The sequence below is a fragment of the Chrysemys picta genome, chromosome 6 (genome assembly GCF_011386835.1).
Source record: "Chrysemys picta bellii isolate R12L10 chromosome 6, ASM1138683v2, whole genome shotgun sequence".
Taxonomy (NCBI): domain Eukaryota; kingdom Metazoa; phylum Chordata; order Testudines; family Emydidae; genus Chrysemys; species Chrysemys picta.
Genome location: NC_088796.1, coordinates 101,527,408 through 101,540,722, shown reverse-complemented (window position 1 = coordinate 101,540,722; position 13,315 = coordinate 101,527,408). Strand labels below are relative to the sequence as shown.

The 13,315-nt window shown below is 39.8% G+C and overlaps 1 long non-coding RNA gene across 4 annotated transcripts in view; it reads left to right on the top strand.

Moving 5' to 3' along the window:
* The window catches only part of LOC135972495 (uncharacterized), a 69,515-nt gene extending 63,293 nt beyond the window's left edge, over positions 1-6,222 (top strand). For all 4 annotated transcript variants that reach the window (XR_010588957.1, XR_010588954.1, XR_010588955.1 and 1 more), the window contains exon 5: positions 4,869-6,222. This is a non-coding gene — a long non-coding RNA (uncharacterized LOC135972495). The remainder of the gene's footprint in view (positions 1-4,868) is intronic.
* The last annotated feature ends 7,093 nt before the right edge of the window (positions 6,223-13,315 follow it).

Genomic DNA, 13,315 nt, shown 5'->3' with positions numbered 1-13,315 from the left:
GTTGGGGGTTGTATTATTGTATTTTGTTGTTTGGATACTAGGTTGTACTCCTTGTTAAGAGTAGTAGTATTAGTCATTTTCCAAGGGACAGCACCCACTGTGTCCCAGGCACAAGGAGGTGTCAACTTGGATGGAGGCAGCAGGCACCACAACAGAGAACCCAAGCCAACCCATACAAGGAGGGAGGAGAAGCACTTTGATTTGCAAGCATGAGGGAAGATGCTTGAGCTGTGCCTTAGGGGGGAGAGCTACAGTAGTGCTATACAATTTTATCTTTTAGAAAAGATAGAAAAGCAAAGTGGACTATGTGACAGCACATATGGAGTCTATCTCTTCCCTCTGAGATGTGATTGGCACTGCCTCTAAAACCTACTCTGACTTCTTTCAGCCCTCTAAAGTCAGGGGATATTTGTCTGGATTTGTTTGTGAAGGGGGAAGGTGATCCCTTTCCTGGATTAATGCTGAAGTGTAACTTTCCCCACTGGAATGCATTATAGGACTGATTATGGGAATTGTAACCATTTTAAACTCAAAGCTTTAGCCTTCCTACAGTCACTAGAGTCTGGCTGACAGTGGGGAAGAGAAAATCTCTTTGGGTGATTGTGGAAAGGCATACTTTGTAAGTCTGACTCTCTTAGCCTGTGAGGCCCGTATCCTATGAGGGGCTGTCATCTGAACTCCAGTTTAAGTCACTGGTAGCTTAGGAAGTACAGAATCTTTCAGAAGCAGCCTCCTCTGATGGTAAGTAAACTCTGTGAACCTCTTTTAGCATCCTGTAGTCTTGGTTTTAGGTACAGCAGTCAGTTAGGGTTGAAGGGCTTCTTAGGATCTACATGTTGCATCCTTTTAATCTCCTCCTTGGTTGGCTTCGGGATGACTCACTTAGGGACTTGCTATTATCTTGTTCTGTTCTTAGAACTTTTCGTAGGAGATCTGAGTACCCCAGGTGAGTAAACTTTGGTGGTTTAGGCTTGTAATACCCACCAGGGCTGGATTAAAGAATTTTGGAACCCTGTGCGCTATGCAAGTTGGGGGATCCCATTTTTGGAGGGGGAAGGGATGGCAAATCTCCTGGTGGTTCAGTGGTTATGGTGGAAGTGGGGCGTTAAGCATCAAGTCACAGAGTCACTTACCCAGATTTGGCCTGGCTACCCCTTCATCATGATATGTATGAGGGGTGGCCAGGCCAAATTTGAATGAATGGTGGTGTGATCTGGCATGCAGGTTGCAGCGCCACTCAGTTTTGTTTTCCTCCCAGTGGTTGAGATGGGTGCCCAGGGAAAGTGCACCAAGTGCACAGTGGTTAATCTGGGCCTGATACTCACTCAATCCTGTTATCATTAATCTAGCAGTTGAGCTGGCCTGCCATCTGGACTGACATTTTGTCACATTTGCCCTTCAGTAAGTGAAGACGCTGAAACTCAGATGATTTTTTTTTTGTCTGTAGCTCTGTGCAATCAAACATTTGAAATCTTCTACTTAGAAGCATCACACAGGGTCTTGTTCTGCCAACTTTGAGTCTGTTTCCTGTTGGGAATGAAAGGGGCACTTTCAACTTAAAGTCAAACCAGACTTCTGTCTGAAAGCCTCTTACCCATTATTGTTCCAGGTAACACCTCATATTGCTACATCTTAAAGCAAATAGAGACAAATATATTGCTTTTTCTCATCTTGTTCACTGTGTGCAATTTGCCTTAGCAAAACTGCATCCAGCGTGAAGTTATATCAGCAAATGGGGTTTTCTGTTGAATCCTTCTTTTTTTACATTCTCCTTTTGGTGGAAATTGATGGGATTCATTTTTGTCACAGTTACTATCAACTGAGTACAACAGTTCTGAAATAAAAAATGGGGAGACAGAGAAATGCAATGGCAACAACATTCAAATGTTCTGACATAGAGGTGTTGGTTAGGAGAACTTCCTGTAAAGTGAGATTGTTGCAGAAGAGTTTTATTTAATGATTCTTTTGGAGAAAATCACTCTGTGCTGAAAGTGCAACTATAGTATTGTGTATATAAATAGTAGTAATATTAAACAGAGTTAGAATGCCTCATATTAATTTGGGAATCAATGGTAAATGTAGTCACTTTTGGCTTGCAGTATATCAGTGACCTTTAATAAGGAAGCAAAAATGTCAAATGCTATTGCTAGACACCTCTTTGGCTCTGATAGCAAAAGTATTTCCCACTCTGCAATGATCCATTCCTCATCAAAAATCCAAGAAGGAAGTGTGCAGGTATTTGATTGATTAACTGTCAAGTATTCTACACTGGCTTGTTTGGAAATCTTTACCTTAAAAAAACAAAACAACAACACTCTTCATACTGCCAAGTCCTTGCTTTGTTACATCCCATGTGCCATTTCTAATTTAGCTGACTAAGTTAATCCTGTTTCAATGGGTTACCTTCACTCCTCTAGTTTTCAGAGAATACCCAAAAGTGTCATATGTCTCTTACATCGCTTTCCATCTGTTGAATGTCCCTCACTCTTTCTGCAACTCATGCACTATTGAATGCATATGCTCAAGATAATGGTTGATTATAAATTTCATAAAACATCCTAAGGCTGAACAGGCTCATACTGGCCTACAAAGCAACTTCCCATGAAGTCTCTCCAAGCAGTGGCAGATTAAACTCCGATCCTTTGATCTCTGGAAGCAGGTGCTGGCAAGCAGGAGGCCACAGCACCCAACATAATTGATATAGGGGTCCAGGCAGGAGGCCTCACCACTGGAGAAGAAGGGGTCCAGGAGGCAAGGATCCCAGGAGGATAGGGGCTACCCTCTGCCTTTTGCTTTTAGCATATTACTGGGTTTATTCCTTGTAGGAAACGATGTGTGACATCCGCATAATACTGTGATAACGGCAGGAGGGCAGCGCATGAGGTAGGCCAAGCATTGAAGCAGCTGGGCCATCGGATAATCGCAACATGAAGTGGTAGCAGCAGTGCTTCCAGTCCCCTTAGCTGAGGGGACTTTCCCTGTCCTATCGGGCAATATTGATCGTGCAGAGTCTCTGTTAGCCACCACTTTCCAAATCTACCTTGAGGCCACTTTTGTCTCCTTCCCCTGGAGGTTCTTGCCTCCTCAGACTGATGCTGAAATTGCATCACATCAGACCCAGGTCCATTTTATCAGGCTTATTTCTTTAGCTCTGGTACTGAAAAATGGCAACATTCATTGTGGATTTTAACTGTTTCACAGCCAACAGACAAAAAGATGACATTGGTGATAGTGAATAGGAATCCCTGGAGCACTGAAAATTGAAAGGACGTTAGATTCTCTATTACTTGATCAATGCTGTCACTAATGCAAATCTATTCCCACAATGCACAGAGTGACATTAATTTTATGTTGTTTACGCACTCTTGCCATAAGGTTAAGCAATTCCTACTATTAAGCTAGATGAAATTGCATTACCTTAATGAAATGCACTTTACTGATAAAGAAGAATGTCACTTTCACAAGTGGAAGCACTGTTAGCAAATTTTTACGAGAGAATTCCCAAAATCATATCTTAATTGCTTGGACAGCTGTGTAGTTTACATAACGAGCAAACAATGCCAAGGTTTTTTATTTTCTTTGTCAGCTGTACTGGATGTTAGTATGCATGGTGGACCTTTTTTAGGCCTTTTATTACTTGATTGCAAATCATTCTTCATTGCTGCCCAAATTTATGGAAGGACATTGCTCCCCGAGGTGCCGTATCCTTTCAGGTCTGTAACTGAACATGACTGATGGCTCCAGTGTAACAGTTGCTTATTACGGCGCTCACTGAGCTATGATTGCTTCAATACTTTATGTTGGCAGATGTGTTTCCCTTGGAACAGCATCTCCGAGACAGAGGTCATTGATCAAACCCCCCTCTGGCTGTTCCATTATGTGCAAATTATTGCTAAAAGCAGAGAGACTGAGAGGGTGTGTGTGTGTGTGTGTGTGTGTGTGTGTGTGTGTGTATTCATTGCAGAACTTGTGGGGAGGGAAAAAGCTAATGTAATGAAGCAGAAAAAAATTCAGACTAAACCGGAGTAGTGTTTTTATAATGTGAATCAATAAGGGGAAGAAAAGAATGACATAAAGATTATTTAGATAGAGTACAATTACAGAAAATGGTAGTGTTTTCTCTTATTGTTTTAAACTGGGCAACGTACAATATTATTGGCTGTGCTCTGTGACTAGTAGAGTATTGTTAGTGCTGGAGTTAAATCAAAAGAGGGTCAATCAATACCCAACACACTCCTAATAACAATAGCTAGACATGTGAGAGAACCTTATGTGTTGGAAACAGCCTTGCTAATATGGACAGTGATTGAGCAGTGTTCCAGTTCCCAAGAATCAAAGCAGAGACGGAAGAGGTCCTGAATAAGTAAAGAAAAGAGGCAACTTGAAGTACCTGCAGAATTGACTTTTACTTCCCTTCTTTCTCCAGCTGTACATTAAAGCTAGAATAGAGGCTTTCAGCAACATATGCCTGCTGAATCAAAGATCCTTTCAATGAATCCTGTATTCAGATGGTGGGTGGGAAAAGATTGTTCACAAATATAGGAGCAGGAAATGTGGGGAATAAAGCAATGCTCCATGAAATGTTTTGGAAACTTGGATGAGCTTCAGATAAGTATCTGATTTCGGGGATATTTATTCAAATGCAACTTCTAAACACCACAAACTCCTATCCTTAATGGTGCTAAAGAAAAAATCCACTGTCAACTGTGGATGTTGTGGGGTTTTTTGTTTTTGTTTTTTTGGTAAACTTCTGCACATCTTTTGAATTTGTTGGGGAATCTGATTTGTTCAGTAGGGACTTCAGAGTCAAGAGAAAAATGACTTTTTTTTTAGAAATGACTGGCTGAGATTTCTTTTCTTTTTTCCAGGATGTGAAAAAATCAGTCGGAAACAATCTATCCCTAACTTAAAAACTTGGAGCAAGTGAAAAATGAAACAGAACACTGGGCTGTTTACCAGACTGAAAATAGAATTTATTCAGCGTTAGAATCTAGTCCCAATCTTCTTGTCTGGATTTCCCAAACATCTCAGATTTCTTGTAATGTAAAATAATTGATGGTTGACTCCAAATGGATGGATGGACATGGACATGCACACATGTGGATTCCCAGGGAAATTTAAAAAGACAACTTTTTAGCTCTTGGCAAAAGCAGAAGTCACTGTTTTTATTTGTACCAGTCTTTTCCCAGCATTGTCTCTTCCCTGACTATTTTATGACTGAGATCAGCAGGAAGGGGCAGCAGAGATGCTGGTGAGAAGAAAAATAGTTTCACATGCCTGGCCCACAGTCTCCATGGCTGCTGACTCTATCATACTCATAATGTTTTGGCAACCAATGTTCAAGTGGAAGGGGATTACTCATCAGAAGATGGTAACCGATACTTTGTTTTCCATACGGGACCATAATTTAGTTTTTGAGACCTGCCATGTTTTTGATGAGAAATCCAATCGATCACTTTCTGGTCATTTCTCTACGATACTTTACTAAAAGGTGCTTTTTATCCAGCACCAGTCTTTCACAGTTTCAAGCAATGATGAGTTCATCATTTCAGTAAATGGTTTATCTTTGGAGCCAAGTTTGGAGCCATTTCCATGCATATTCATTTGAGTTCAAAAGTAAACTTTCTTTTAACAACACTTTCTGTCCTTCCATTGTTATCTTCCATAACAACTTGAGATTCTCTGCTATAAAAGAAAAATGTATCTGAAATGTCTGAATAGTCACCAAAAGAAATTTCAGATTTGAAAATGTGCAGTACATGTTATGTTGGTTAGTTATATAAATATTCCATATGGGGAACAGAAACATGATGACGACTTACAGAACTAACACACAGAGAGATTTCAAATTGCAAATAATTGTAATTTATGAATGATCTGCAGAGCAATAAATATTTGAAGAAATTAATAAATTTTGAATAGTGAATATTCACTTTTGAACCGTAAAAAATTAATGGTCTGTTTAAAGACAATTCAAACCGGCGGGAAAATGCAAAATTAATCAGCTTATTCATTGTAAATTACACATTTGCCTCTAATTTTCTTTAGGATTTCATGTGTCTGGTGAGTATAATACTGTCAATGAATTTTAATTTCCACATACAAGTTGCCCAAATGGATGACACTAAGTGTTTGATACTAAGTGAAGAGAAGATTGTGCTATTGGTGGAACACAGGAATGGAGTCAGAATTCCTAGGTTCAGTTCTTGTTTCTGACTGGGTGACTGTAGGCAAGCAACTTAACCTCTATGCCTCAGTTTCCATACTAGTAAAATAGGAATGATAAAGCCCAGGACTTACAAAACTGACCCGATGCCTACTAGTCCAATAAGAAAGCCAACTGTCCTCAAGGTCTAACAATAATGTAGATGGTTCCATTGCTTGTTTCGAGAGAGAGAGAGAGAGAGATGGTTCAAATGCATATTGGGCCAGGTACTCAGCTGGGAGCATATCGGTGTCGCTCCACTTGAATGGAGTTTGCATGGTTATACACCAGTTGAGGCTCTGGCCCACTCTAGCGAGACCATCTTAATGATCTTAGGTTAGTTCAAATCAGGAAAGCCCATTAACTTCTTCAGATAATAAGCTGCTTTAGTTTTTACCAATGAATACAATGAGGTTCCCATAAAACTGTTCAAGAATAGAATTCTCCCTAGGGAGTACTATTTTTCTTCATAAATAGTTTGATCGTGATCATGCTGGATACCAAGCAATTACCTTGTATAGCACTGTCAATTATTTTAACCACATGCTATATATTATACCTATATTTTTTTCCTTTTTAATAGAAAGACTTTTTCCCTTTCAGAGAAGAAAGTAATCAAAACCAGCTTTTCTGGAGAAAATAAAAGGGCCTGTGATTAATAGATAATTCCAGTTCTGTCTTCTCCCTCTTACTTTTATTTTTGATAAGGGATTCCATTTTTAATTTAAAAGAAAATTAAAATGAATTTAGTGTCCATGCAGGTTATAAATTGATAGTCCTAGAGTTTAAAAGCAAAAAATTACTTACTGTGGTAAATGTGGCTCCTCAGGACTCTTGCCTCTGTATATTCACACATGTGAGGTATGCCCCCCCGCCACACACACAAGTGCTGCTGAGTTCTGGGAACTTTCTGGAAAACAATTCCCATCAGAACCACTTGATAACATCTTGAGGCACTAGGCATTTGAAGCTAAGGTTAGAGAAAGGCCTTGTGGGCCCAACCACTTCAGTCCCGTTTCTTAAACCTAAGAGTTATATGAAAGTAGATCCTTAAAAAGTAAGGGAAGGCGGGGGAGGGGGGAGCATGGATACACGGAGGCAACATTGTCAAAGAACCACAGCTACTATGTTAAGTAACCTTTTTTCTTCTTCAAGGTTACCTCTGCATATTCTTGTTTGTGGTTGTCTAGTGAGCGGTAAAACAGCCAGGAAAGTGGGCTGAGGAGCTCATATTAAAGTAATTTCTGCACCAGATTGTTCTAGGGGAACAAAATTCTTTGGTGCTGAAAGAGTCCCCAGAACTTACTGAGCACCTGATCAAGCATTCTCACGATTAGGGCCTTGAAATGCCAAAATTTACATCTGCACCAGTAATTGTACTGATGAGGCCTCCGTTCTCCTTGAAGACTTGGGCATTATAGCCATTGACACAGATTTATTGGGCATCAGTGTCTTTGTGCTGAGGTCATCCCTATCTTGTCTGGCTGTATAGCTAGAGGTGGCATGCTCTGTATCTTCACTGGACAAGGGGCTGATCCAAAGACAGATTTAGGAACCAACATCATAAGGCCTCCTCAGTGAAAAAGACATAGTCCTTGCTGCTTATGGGAATGGGCTCAATGTATGAAGGCCATACATCCATAGAAGTGATTTTAGGTAAATGATCGAGTGGATAGGCCATTGGACTGGGAATCCAAAGACCTTGTCTAAGTTGCCACTAACTTGCTGTGTGAAGGGAATTCACTTCACTTCCCTGTGCTTCAGTTTCCCCACCCAACTTTCTGTCGTGTCTGTTTAGATTGTAAGCTCTTCAGGGTAGAGGCTGTCTTTTTGTGTGTGATTTTTCTACTGTACTTGGAACATGGAGCCCTCAACTATGATTGTGGCACCATTGTGGTACAAATGCTAAATAATAAAGAAATGCAAGATCTTTTTTTATTAAATCCAAGCATTAAAAAGAATAAGTAAAAGAAATAATATACTGATTGCCTTATGCATATGTTTGTAGACACATGGTGTTTGAATCTTGCTGTTTACAATGTACATGGTACCTATGGTTGAATCTCCATTTCCATTGAAAACAAACCCAACTGTACATAAAGGAAAAGTAAAACATTTTTACTGCTAGCAGCATCCATGAGTTTGGGATTGAGGGAGATGGCTGTAATCAGGGAAACCGTGGAGGAAGTGACAGCAAAGAGAAAGTAAGGAGGAATAAGAGAACCTAACAGAGGGAAGAGAATCACCACTGCCTGTAGGATATAACAACAAATGGAGAACCTAAGCCTGAACTACAGCTGGAAAAGGAAAAAAGCCCTAGCAAAGATTTGGCATGCCAAAGGTATGGCCCTTCCAAGTTTACTGTAAATAAATTTATTAAATGTATAGGTTCACAAATTTATAGGCAACATTCAAGTTTGGATTCACTCACTTTTATCATAGTTTCACCCAGGGTTTTCTGTACCATCAGAAGTGGCACTAGATGGGCATATTTGAAAATATCATGCAATTGTCCCTAGCAATCCCAGTTCTTATTGTCAACCTTAAATGATTCCTGGACAGGGCTCACTAGACTAGGCATTGGCTTGATCTCAAACCGCATTGAAGTTAGGAAAAATTTAATTTAGGGGAAAAGTTTGAGCTCCATTACTTGTAAATTCATCAGAGAAATAAAAAGATTGGCCAAACCAAAAATGGCAAACTTTGACAAAATTCTGCTTTATTTCTACTGTTTCATAATTAAACAATGAAGTCTTGCCCAGTGTTAATCTGCCAACATCTATCTTTAGTTCATCATTGGTGTTGAGACTAAGAAGCTTAATTTCTAGAATATCTTTTTGCTGAAAAAATATATTGAATTGATATATATTCAGTCCTGTGAGAGTCAGTAACCATAAACACATCACTGCTGAAATATAGTATTTTGTGAAGAAAAATTAATTTAACTTAGGAACAAGCTAAGTTATTAACATAAGAGCCAAATTCTTGCCCTCTTTTCTTTTTTGTGCCTAAGTTAGGTGGAAATCAATTTTTCAATTGCCATGAGGTTTTATGTTTATGTTCTAGCTGTCTGCTGATGGCTCAGGCCAACATACAGATCGTTTGAGTAAATGTCAGGACAATCAAGGCAAAAAGGTAGGCAATACCCCGATTCTCAAGCCACAGCATTTCATAGATTTAATAGATTCCTAGGCCAGAAGGGCCCCCTGTGATCATCTAGTCTGACCTCCTGTATAACACAGGCCATCAAACGTCCCAAAATAATTCCCAGAGCACCTTTTATAGAAAAGCATCCAATCTTGATTTGAAAATTGTTAGTGATGAAGCATCTATCACACCTTTTGTAAGTTGTTTTAATAGTTAATGACTCTGACTATTAAAAATGCACACCTTATTTCCAGTGTGAATTTGTCTAGCTTCAGCTTCCAGCTATTGCATCATGTTATACCTTTCTGTTCCAGATTGAAGAGCACTATTAAATATGTTTCCCATGTAGGTACTTAGACTGTAATCAAGTCACTCTTTAACCTTCTCTTTGCTGAGCTAAATAGATTCTGCTCCTTCAGTCTATCATTATAAGGCATGTTTTCTAATCATTTAATCATGCTTTTGGCTCTTCTCTGAACCCTCTCCAATTTATCAGCATCCTTCTTGAACTGTCAATACCAGAAGTGACTGGTGTTCCAGCAGTGGTCTCACCAGTGCCAAATACAGTGGTAATATAACCTCTCTATGCTTACTCAAGATTACCCTGTTCACACATCCAAGGATCACATCAGCCCTTTTGGCCACAGCTGTCTTTCTTGGAGCTCATGTTCAGCTGATTACACTGCTCTACAGCCAAAATGCTTCTGAAATAAATGTAGTCAAACTTTACTAATTCTGGGTCACTGAGAACGAAAATTATGCTTAAAATTGTTGATTGGCTCTAGTTTTCAAGATATGCTATTGGGTCAGTATATATGACCCTTGACTTGGGACTGGCGGAGGATAAGTGAGTTATAAAGGGAAGGGATCTCAATTTAAACCAGAAATGACTAAAATACATCTTTGACTGGATCTATGAATAAATCTATGACAGGGTTTGAACAGTACTTGGTTTTTAGGCAAAACAATGAATGATGCAATCTGAAGCTGGTATTGCGTCATACATGATATGAATTGCATCATGTTATTCCTAGAAGTCATGGATGATGCAATCATAACGAAGCTTACATCACTCTGCTGAACAAATTGCCCTATATCAGCTCTAGAAATCTTACATTGTCATGCTCTCTTATTTGTCAGTGTTTGATTTTGCAAAGGGACACATTTCTGTTTAGTCAAAGTGAGCAGAGATACCTCGTACTTGTGTGAACAGTGAAGATAACTTCTGCTATGTTTGTGGTGAAGTGACTTTTGCATCACAAAAGTGCAGTATAACCACTATGGTTAAGAAAGCCTATCACCTTTCTTTTGGCTGCAAAATTGGAGATCAGGACAAGAGTGTGGGCCCCACACATATGCTGCAATACTTGTGCAACAAATCTTCGCCAGTGGTTGACCAGGAAAAGGAAATCTATGCCTTTTGCAGTGCCAATGATTTGGAGAGAGCCAACAGATCATACCAGCAATTGTTACTTCTGCATGGTGCCTCCAGTTGGGAAAGGTGTGTCAAAGAAGAAAAAGTGGACTGTGCATTATCCAAACATTCCATCAGCTATACACCCAGTACCCCACGGAGAAGGACTGCCGGTTCCTGATGCACCAGAATCATTCTCACTTGAGTCAGACGAGGAAGAGGAAGAGGATGAAGCTTCTGGTCTTGAACCATCAATGTCACAGGACCCACATTTTCTCCCATCCTCCTTCTCTGAATCACACCTCATAACACAAGGTGAACTGAATGACCTTGTCAGGGATTTGGAACTACCCAAGAGTAAGGCAGAGCTGTTGGGCTCCAGACTACAGCAGTGGAATCTCCTGGCAGGTGATGTTAGGGTTTCCATGTTCTGTGACCGTCAAAAGGATCTTGTCCCATTCTTCTTCATGGAAGGTGATCTTGTAGCCTGCAACAACGTCGATGGTGTGATGGCAGCCCTCAACATCGTTCACGATACAGACGAGTGGAGACTGTTCATTGATTCATCGAAGATGAGTCTTAAAGCTGTTTTACTGCATAATGGCAACGTTTTGCCATCAATTCCAGTTGGTCATGCAGTCCATATGAAGGAAACCTATGACAACATGAAACAACTTTTGAGGTGCATAAACTATGACCAACATCAGTGGCAGCTTTGTGGCGATTTGAAGGTTGTTGCTCTCTTGCTTGGTCTGCAGACTGGATACACAAAGTACTGCTGTTTTCTCTGCGAATGGGATAGTCGTGCAAGAGATTCCCACTACATTAAGAAAGATTGGCCACTCCGACAGTCATTGGAGCCTGGGAGGAAAAGTGTTCAGCATCCACCACTTGTTGAATCAAGGAAGATTTTGTTACCATCCTTACACATCAAGCTGGGTCTGATGAAGAACTTTGTCAAGGCCATTGACAAAACACAAGCAGCTTTCAAGTACCTCCGTGGAAAATTTCCAAGGTTAAGTGAAGCTAAGATAAAGGAAGGTGTTTTTGTTGGTCCTCAGATTCGTGAACTTCTTCTAGATGATGCATTTGACCATGCACTGCGTGGCAAGGAAAAGACGGCATGGAAAGCCTTCCAGTTAGTGGCAATAAATTTTCTCGGAAACAACAAGGCAGACAACTACAGGTTGTTGGTGGAAAACCTCCACAAGGCATACAAAAACCTTGGTTGCAACATGTCACTAAAGATACATTTTTTGCACTCTCATCTAGATTTTTTTCCACCGAACTGCTGAGCAGTGAGCGACGATCACAGCGAGTGATTTCACCAGGACATTGCAACAATGGAGAAACGCTATCAGGGCAAATGGAGCTCATCAATGCTTGCAGACTATTGCTAGACAGTGACAAGAGATGCTCCATTTAATGAATACAAGAGACAAGCAAAGAAGCGCCAAGTAGACACTGAATAGGACTAAATTATGTACATAATAGTTTTTTGCCTTTTGTTTCATAATAAATTTTATTTATATAACCGTTTTGCTGATTTTTAAAGTGTTACATAAACAGGACAGGTGAAATATTATCATGTAAAGCAACCATAAACACATGAAAAGACCTAGGTTTACAATTTATGATTAAAACTCTACTATCGAGACAATATACATAGACATAAAATGTAAAAACTTAAATATCTTAGAAACAGTAGCCAATCAGTTGTTTTGTCATATTTGAATTCAGCACATCAAAATACATAATAAATAGCACATTTTATCTCTGAAGCAGATGACTTCTCAAAAATTGTAGACCAGTGTAATTATATGACTTTGGTGAATATGGGGGTGCCAAGGTGTGTCAGCTCAATTTCAGTGACCTATCCTTCCTTATTTATCACTCCCCCAGGTTTTATGTCATCGTAATGATTTTTTGTTTTTTTCTAGTTCACTGATTTAAAAAAAAAAAAGGGCCAGGAACCCATTCCTGTGAGATCCCACTAAAAATGTACCTCTTCTATGATGATTCTCTGTTTACAGTTATATTTTGAGACCTGTCAGTTAGCCAGCATTTAATCCATTTAATGTCTGCCATGTAAATTGTATAGTTTTTTAGTGGGACAGTTCAAGGTGATTGGAATTTTCAGGGAGTTAACCTCATATGTTTCCAGGGTGCCAAGATAGTGGCAAAATAGTTGTTTTGTGGTCCCTCTCCTGCAGGAGTATACATATACATAAGCTAAAGCCAGAATTTTATTCAGTGAATCTCCCTCTTTTGCAGATAACTGTAGAAGTACCCATGTTGTGTGGGTACTGTTACTGTAGTTCATTACTATCACCTTTGCACCTGATTTAGTTCCAGTTTTCGCTAGAAATGAGTCTGAAGCCAAATATTGACTCCAAACACTTCTGACCTCTTTGGAAGTTCACAACCAGAACTTGACTCAGTGCTGCCCCCTATTTCTGTAGCTGGTCAAACTAAAACCTGGATCCTAATATGCTTGAGAACAGGGGAAGTTTGGGTCTGAACTTTGCAGCTTGGGCCCATCTCTAATT